Source organism: Trichechus manatus, unplaced genomic scaffold (assembly GCF_000243295.1).
Source record: "Trichechus manatus latirostris isolate Lorelei unplaced genomic scaffold, TriManLat1.0 scaffold00013, whole genome shotgun sequence".
NCBI lineage: Eukaryota > Metazoa > Chordata > Mammalia > Sirenia > Trichechidae > Trichechus > Trichechus manatus.
Window position 1 is genome coordinate 25,049,612 of NW_004443949.1, and position 7,397 is coordinate 25,057,008.

Here is a 7,397-nt window from a genome sequence, read left to right on the forward strand (position 1 = left end):
TATTTTTGCATCCTTCAGAAGAAAATCTTTAAGACAATTCACATGTGGAAAGCTCCAAACTGATGTCAGACCTCTGATATAAGTCCCTCTTGAGAAATGGCTTTCATTTGATCATTTGATTATGGTTGGGTTTCAAAAACATATGATAAACAATTTTGAGACTTGGAATGGCAGCCGGTATACAGAATTCACCTCAATAAGAAAAATGTTCTTAAAAAAAAAAAACGTGTAAACTATAGCTCTTGCTGAGTAAGTAGAACCATAGACGAGAAACTTAACTTTCTAGTCAGAAATGTGGTTTTCCTTCAAGTAAAAGCATTCACGTGAGTCAGTAGCTCACCCCTGTGACAGAAGGCACCTAAGAAGCAACAACAAATGAGGCTTCGCAGTACTTCCTCACAGCCAGGGCGAGCAGGAACAGGCCAGCTCCGCAGACTGTTAATTGATGTTTTCTTTTTCCTTCCAATATAATGTCTTTTATTCCAACATTGTCATTTCCTGTCTTTTGTGAAGGATTCTGTAATATTAGAATCACTCAACCCAGACAGGGCCTAAAAAAGAACTTTGCATTTCCTTTACTCCCCTGCTTTCATCTTCTATACCAATGAGGCTATTTTTACTCACATCTAACCAAAACATTAGTCTTCCTTTTTATGAAGTAACTGATGTATTTATTCACCAGTATGCTGACTATCATACAAAATCTAAGTGCTTCATCTGTCTCCAAGCAGTATTTATTGAGATTTTGTAAATGGGCAACGAACTACTAATCATGTGCTAGTTATTTTTCACCATGATCCTGGCACACAGGGGAGTGGGGGCTACTTGGACCTTTTCTTGGCCCTGATGTTGGAGCTGTGATTTCTAAAATGCTGGTCACCCATGCGGGGGTGGGGGACATTTTCTGTGGATCTCTTAACTGGTAGGTGTGCCTCTCTATGAAAACCTTTAAGACATCAAAGACGACAAAGGAAACCTTGTGACTTCTTTTCACTGTTTAATCTCTTGGCTTTCTGTGTATATAAAGACTATCACTCGACAGAAACCAGTAATAAAGTCCAGAAGTAGATAAAAGCACAAATAGTGAAACCAAAGTATTTGTAAAGCTCTATAAATCTGTTAACCCCAACCCCAAGTTGCAGTTTAATCTTTACATACAGGTAAGTCTCAAGGTTAACTGCTCTATAAAGCTCCACTTAGGCGCTGCTGTTTGACGTCTTTCCACTTCCTTATCAACCGAAGAGGGCCTCCCCTGCCATCTTTCTTATAGTCCCGCTTCTTTTGAATGTGTTGTTGATGAGAATCCTCTGCCTTAGATTCAAGAAATGCCATCGGCCCATTGGCATCTGCTCGCAAATGTGACATGTGATGAAAATATAAAGAGGACTGACGGTGGCCTCAGTCAGTTGTTGGTAAATGGTGTGAGGATGGTATTTTTGAATTCCATGATGAAAAAAAAAGATATTCCACCGAAAATGGATATGTTTTCTTCTCTATCTGTGACAAATGAGCTAGGTATAAACCTACACCTGTGAATGTTTTGAGCATAGAGAGGTTAAGAAAGAAACTTTTGATAAAATGTACTGGTAAACTTCAGCTTTGGACTTCGTTACAGAAAGTTGAAGTCTGATATTTAAAATGTTTTTGTTGTTGTTAGTTGCCATTGAGTAGGCTCTGACTCATGGTGACGCCCTGTACAACAGGACGAAATAGTACCCAGTCCTGCTCCACCTTCATGACTGTTGGTATGTTTGAGTCCACTGTTGCAGCCACCATGTATTTTAAGTGCCTTCTAACCTAGGGAGCACATCTTCCAGCGCTATATCAGGCAATATTCTGTAGTGATGCATAGGGCTTTCATTGGCTACTTTTTGGAAGTAGATTGCCACGCCTTTCTTCCTACTGTGTCTTAGTCTGGAAGCTCTGCTGACACCTATCCACCACGAGTGACCCTGCTGGTATTTGAAATACTGGTGGCATAGCCTCCAGCATCACAGCAACCTGCAAGCAACTACAGTACAACAAACTGACAGATGGGTGGTGATTTTTTTTTTTTTTTTAACATTTAATATGTTAGCACAGTAGAAAGAGCATTCACTTTAAGGCTAGATAGAAGAGGTTTTAGATACTGGTCATTCTGTTTACGAGCAGAGTGATTCCTGCAAGTTCCTTGCCCGAGGAACACTGCGGGTAATCACATAGCTTTCCTGGGGTGTCATGAAGTGTAAATGGAATAATGTATACGGAGGACATTGTGCAAAGTCTGGCACAAAGTCGCCTTCAGATAAAGGCTTTGTTGTCATTCCTGGCTCAGGTTCATAGAGGGAAGGAATTTCTACTTCACTCTGCAGGAGGAAAACTTCAGGAATATCAGCTCCTGCCACTCTCCACTCCTACAAGTTTTGTCCCCGAGGGAGAAGGATGCCATCTAGTAGAACTGCCCCATAGGATTTTCTAGGCTGTAGTCCTTACAGCAGCTGATCGTCAAGTCTTTCTCCCAAGGAGCAGATGGGTGGGTTTGAACCGCCAATGTTTCAGTTACCAGCTAGGCACTTAATTGTTGTACAGCCAGGGCTCCTTAGAGAGAAAGAGTAACTTATCTAATTTGAATTTGGGAGAAGGAGGGAGCACATGGAGGCTCAGTTCCTCCACCTCTGTCAGATCACCTGTCCTTAGGACTCATAGGTTCTCAATCAGATCTCAAGCAAAGATCCTTTTATCATTATCATCATTGGCTTATAAACGGTTGGGGGTCATTCTCCCCTGCAATCTCCGGTAAAGGGAAGGTGCCATTCTTGCTTGCGAGTTAGAATTTTAAGATCTTGGGACAAAAATGTCACATTTACTTCACGTCTAAGACTGAACTTGCCTTAAGCATTCACAAATAGCTACTTTATTTTGGGGTCTGCTAAAAATACTTCCTTTAGCTCGCCTCTCTAGTTAACAGATTCCCTATTTGCTCACTAGTGTTTGAAATCACACATTAGACATCATTTGTTTGCCCACGGCTTCTTATCACTTACTAAATAAGTCTGGAAGGGCAAAAGTGGTAGTCTTAGAAACAGTCGCACCTTGGTATGAACACGTTTATAAATGTATTTGGAAGAGCAGATTTGGATTAAGAGGAACAATCAAGATCTTTCAAACCACCGGCCTCCTGCTCTAGCGCTGTTTCTGTGGTGGCAGTGTGTTAGTTGCAGCGGTTGGGACTTACAGAAGTAACAAGAGGTAGAGAAAGAAGCGTGCAATGGTACATAAAAAAGAGATAAGAGCCCTGGAAAACAATCTTTACCTAATTTATACCTAAGAGGTAAAGGGCATATTGCTCAATGAAAAAGACAATGAATTGTCAAAACACACACTCATGAACCATAGTCCACATGAAAAAATTTTTGCAAAGGAAGTTTCCTACAAATTGTTTTATTGTAGGTACATCTCTTATTTGAGGATTCTGTGCTAATCAAACCTATTTAGTTCTCACTACTCAGTCTACTTTTGGGACATAAATGACTATCAAATGCCAAAATTAAATATGTTGTTGATGTTGCACTGTGCAGTCAAATTGGTTCCGACTCATAGCGACCCTATGCACAAAAGAACAAAATACTGCCTGATCCTGCACTATCTTCACAATCGTTGTTCTGTTTGAGCTCATTGTTGCAGCCCCTGTGTCAATTCATCTCGTTGAGCGTCTTCCTCTTTTTTGCTGACCCTCTACTTTACAAGCATGATGTCCTTCTCCAGGGACTGATCCCTCCTGACAACGTGTCCAAAGTATATGAGACGAAGGCTCGCCATCCTTGCCCTTAAGGAGCATTCTGGCTGTACTTCTTCCAAGACAGATTTGTTTATTCTTTTGGCAGTCCTGGGCATAGTCAATATTCTTTGCCAACACCGTAATTCAAAGGCATCAATTTTTCTTCAGTGTTTCTTATTCATTGTCCAGCTTTCACATGCATATGAGGTGATTGAAAATACCATAGCTTGGGTCGGGCAGACCGTAGTCCTCAAAGTGACGTCTTTGCTTTTGAACACTTTAAAGGGGTCTTTTGCAGCAGATTTGCCCAGTGCAATACATCATTTGATTTCTTGACTGCTGCTTCTGTGGGCATTGATTGTGGATCCAAGTAAAATGAAATCTTTGACAACTTCAACATTTTCTCTGTTTATCATGGTGTTGCTTATTAGTCCAGGTGTGAGGATTTTTGTTTTCCTTATGTTAAGGAATAATTTATACAAAAGGTTGTAGTCTTTGATCTTCATCAGTAAGTGCTTCTTCGCTTTCAGAAAGCAAGATTGTGTCATCTGCATATTGCAGTTTGTTAATGAGTCTTCTTCCAATCCTGAAGCCACATTCTTCTTCTCATAGCCCAGCTTCTTGGTGTATCTGTTTAGCACACAGATTGAATAAGTATGGTGAAAGGATACAACCCTGACACACACCTTTTCTGATTTTAAACCATGCATTATCCCCTGGTTTTGTTTGAACGACTGCCTCTTGGTCTATGTACAGGTTCCACATGAGCACAGTTAAGAGTTCTGAATTCCTATTCGTCACAGTGTTACCTATAATTTGTTATGATCCACATAGTCAAATGCCTTTTCATAGTCCATATAACGCAGGTAAACGTCTTTCTGGTATTCTCTGCTTTCACCCAAGATCCATCTGACATCAGCAATGATATCCCTCGTTCCATGTCCTCTTCTGAATACGGCCTGGATTTCCAGCAGTTCCCTGTCAATGTACTGCTGCAACTGTTTTTGAATTGTCTTCAGCATAATTTTACATGCGTGTGATATTAATGATATTGTTCGATAATTTCCGCATTCTTTTGGATCACTTTTCTTTGGAATAGGCACGTATATGGATCTCTTCCAGCTGGTTGGCCAGGTAGCTGTCTTCCAAATTTCTTGTCATGGACAAGTGAGTGCTTCCAGTGTTAACATCTGTTTGTTGAAACATTTCAACTGGTATTCCATCAATTCCTGGAGCGTTGTTTTTTGCCTTCAGTGCAGCTTGGACTTCTTCCTTCAGTACAATTGGTTCTTCATCATATGCTATCTCCTGAAATGGTTGAACATTCACCAGTTCTTTTTGGTATGATGATTGTGTATTCCTTCCATTTTCTTTTGATGATTCTTGTGTCGTTCAATTTTTTTGCCCATAGAATCCTTTGATATTGCAACTTGAGGCTTAATTTTTGTCTTCAAATCTTTCAGCCTGAGAAATGCCTAGTGTGTTCTTCCCTTTTGGTTTTCTAACTCCAGGTTTTTGCATGTTTCCTTATAATACTTTACTTTGTCTTCTGGAGGCACCCTTTGAAATCTTCTGTTCAGATCTTTTAGTCTACCTTTTCTTCCTTTCACTTTAGCTACTTTACATTCACGAGCAACTTTCAGAGTCTCTTCTGATACCCATTTTGGTCTTTTCTTTCTTTCCTGTCTTTTTAATGACCTTTTAGTTTCTTTACATGATATCCTTGATGTCATCTCACAACTCATCCGGTCTTTGGTCATTAGCATTCAGTGTGTCAAATCTATTGTTGAGATGGTCTCTAAATTCAGGTGGTACTTTGGCTCTCATAGATTTGTTTTAATTTTCTTCCACTTCAACTTGAACTTGCATACGACCAACTGCTGGTCTGTTCCACAATCAGTCCCTGGCCTTTTTCTGACTGATGATATTGAGCTTCTCCATCATCTCTTTCCACAGATGTAGTCAACTTGATTCCTGTTTATTCCATCTGATGAGGTCCAAATGTATAGTTGCCATTTATGTTGTTGAAAAAAGGTATTTGCAATGAAAACGGCATTTGTCTTGCAAAATTCTGTCATGCAATCTCCCATGTCATTTCAATCACTAAGGCATATTTTTCAACTACCTATCCTTCTTTGCTTCCAACTTTCACATTCCAATCACCAGTAATTATCAATGCATCTTGATTGCATGTTTGATCAATTTTAGACTGCAGAAGTTGGTAAAAATCTTCAGTTTCTTCATCTTTGGCATTAGTAGTTGGTGGGTAAATTTGAATAATATTCGTATTAACTGGTCTTCTTTGTAGGCATATGGATATTGTCCTATCACTGACAGCATTGTATTTCAGGACAGATTTTTTTTAAAAAATATTTTATTGTGTTTTAGGTGAAAGTCTACAATAAGTAATTAGTTTCTCATTCAACAAATTGTACAAAAATTGTTCCATGACATTGGTTGCTATCCCCATGTTGTGTCAACACTCTTCTCATTTCTGCCATTGACTCCTTGTTTCCTTATGTCTGGTTTTCCTACACGTTCCTGCCTTCTCATCTTTACTTTTGGGCAAATGTTGCCCTTTTGGTCTCATATAACTGTTCTACAGAGTATATGTTTTTTGGGTGTTATTGCTTATTTTATAGGCCTGTCTGTTGCTGGGCTGGAAGGCTCAGGATAGATCCTGAAGTGTTCTTTTTGACGATGAATGTGATTCCATTGCTCTTCAATTTGTCATTTCCGGCATAGTAAACCATATTTTTGTCTAATTCAAAATGGCCTATACCAGTCCATTTCATCTAATTAATGCCTAGGATATTGATCTGCAAGTGTTCCATTTCATTATTGACAGCCTTCAATTTTCTTTGGTTCATACTTCATACATTCCAATTTTTAATGGATGTTTGCAACTTTTTCTTTTCATTTTGAGTCATGCCACATCAGCAAATGAAGGTCCTGAAAGCTTGACTCCATCCACATCATTAAGGTCAACTCTATTTTGAGGAGGAAGCTCTTCCCCAGTCGTATTGAGTGCCTTCCAACCTGAGGGGCTCATCTTCCTTCACTATATCAGACAATGTTCCGCTGTGATCCACAAGATTTTCACTGGCCCATATTTTCAGAAATAGATAACCAGGTCCTTCTTCCCAGTCTGTCTTAGTCTGGAAGTTCAGCTGAAACCTGTCCACCATGGATGACCCTGCTGGTATTTGAAATACTGGTGGTGTAGCTTCCAGCATCACAGCAACACACAAGCCACCACAGTACGACAGACGAGTGGTGGAAAATTAAATATATATATGGAGCCCTGGTAGCACAGTGGTTAAGCACTCAGCTGCTAACCGAAAGGTCAGGAGTTCAAACCCACCAGTCACTCCATGGGAGAAAGATGTAGCAAGCTGCTTCTGAAGGGATTAAAGCATTGGAAATCCTATGAAGCAGTTCTAGTCTTTCCTATGGGATCACTATGAGTTGGAATTGACTTGACAGAACATAACAACAGTATATATATTGTTATATGTATAACCCAAACCCATTGCCATTGAGTTGATTCCGACTCATAGCGACCCTATAGGACAGAGTAGAACTGCCTCATAGGGTTTCCAGGGAGTAGCTGGTGGATTCAAACTGCCAACCTTTTGTT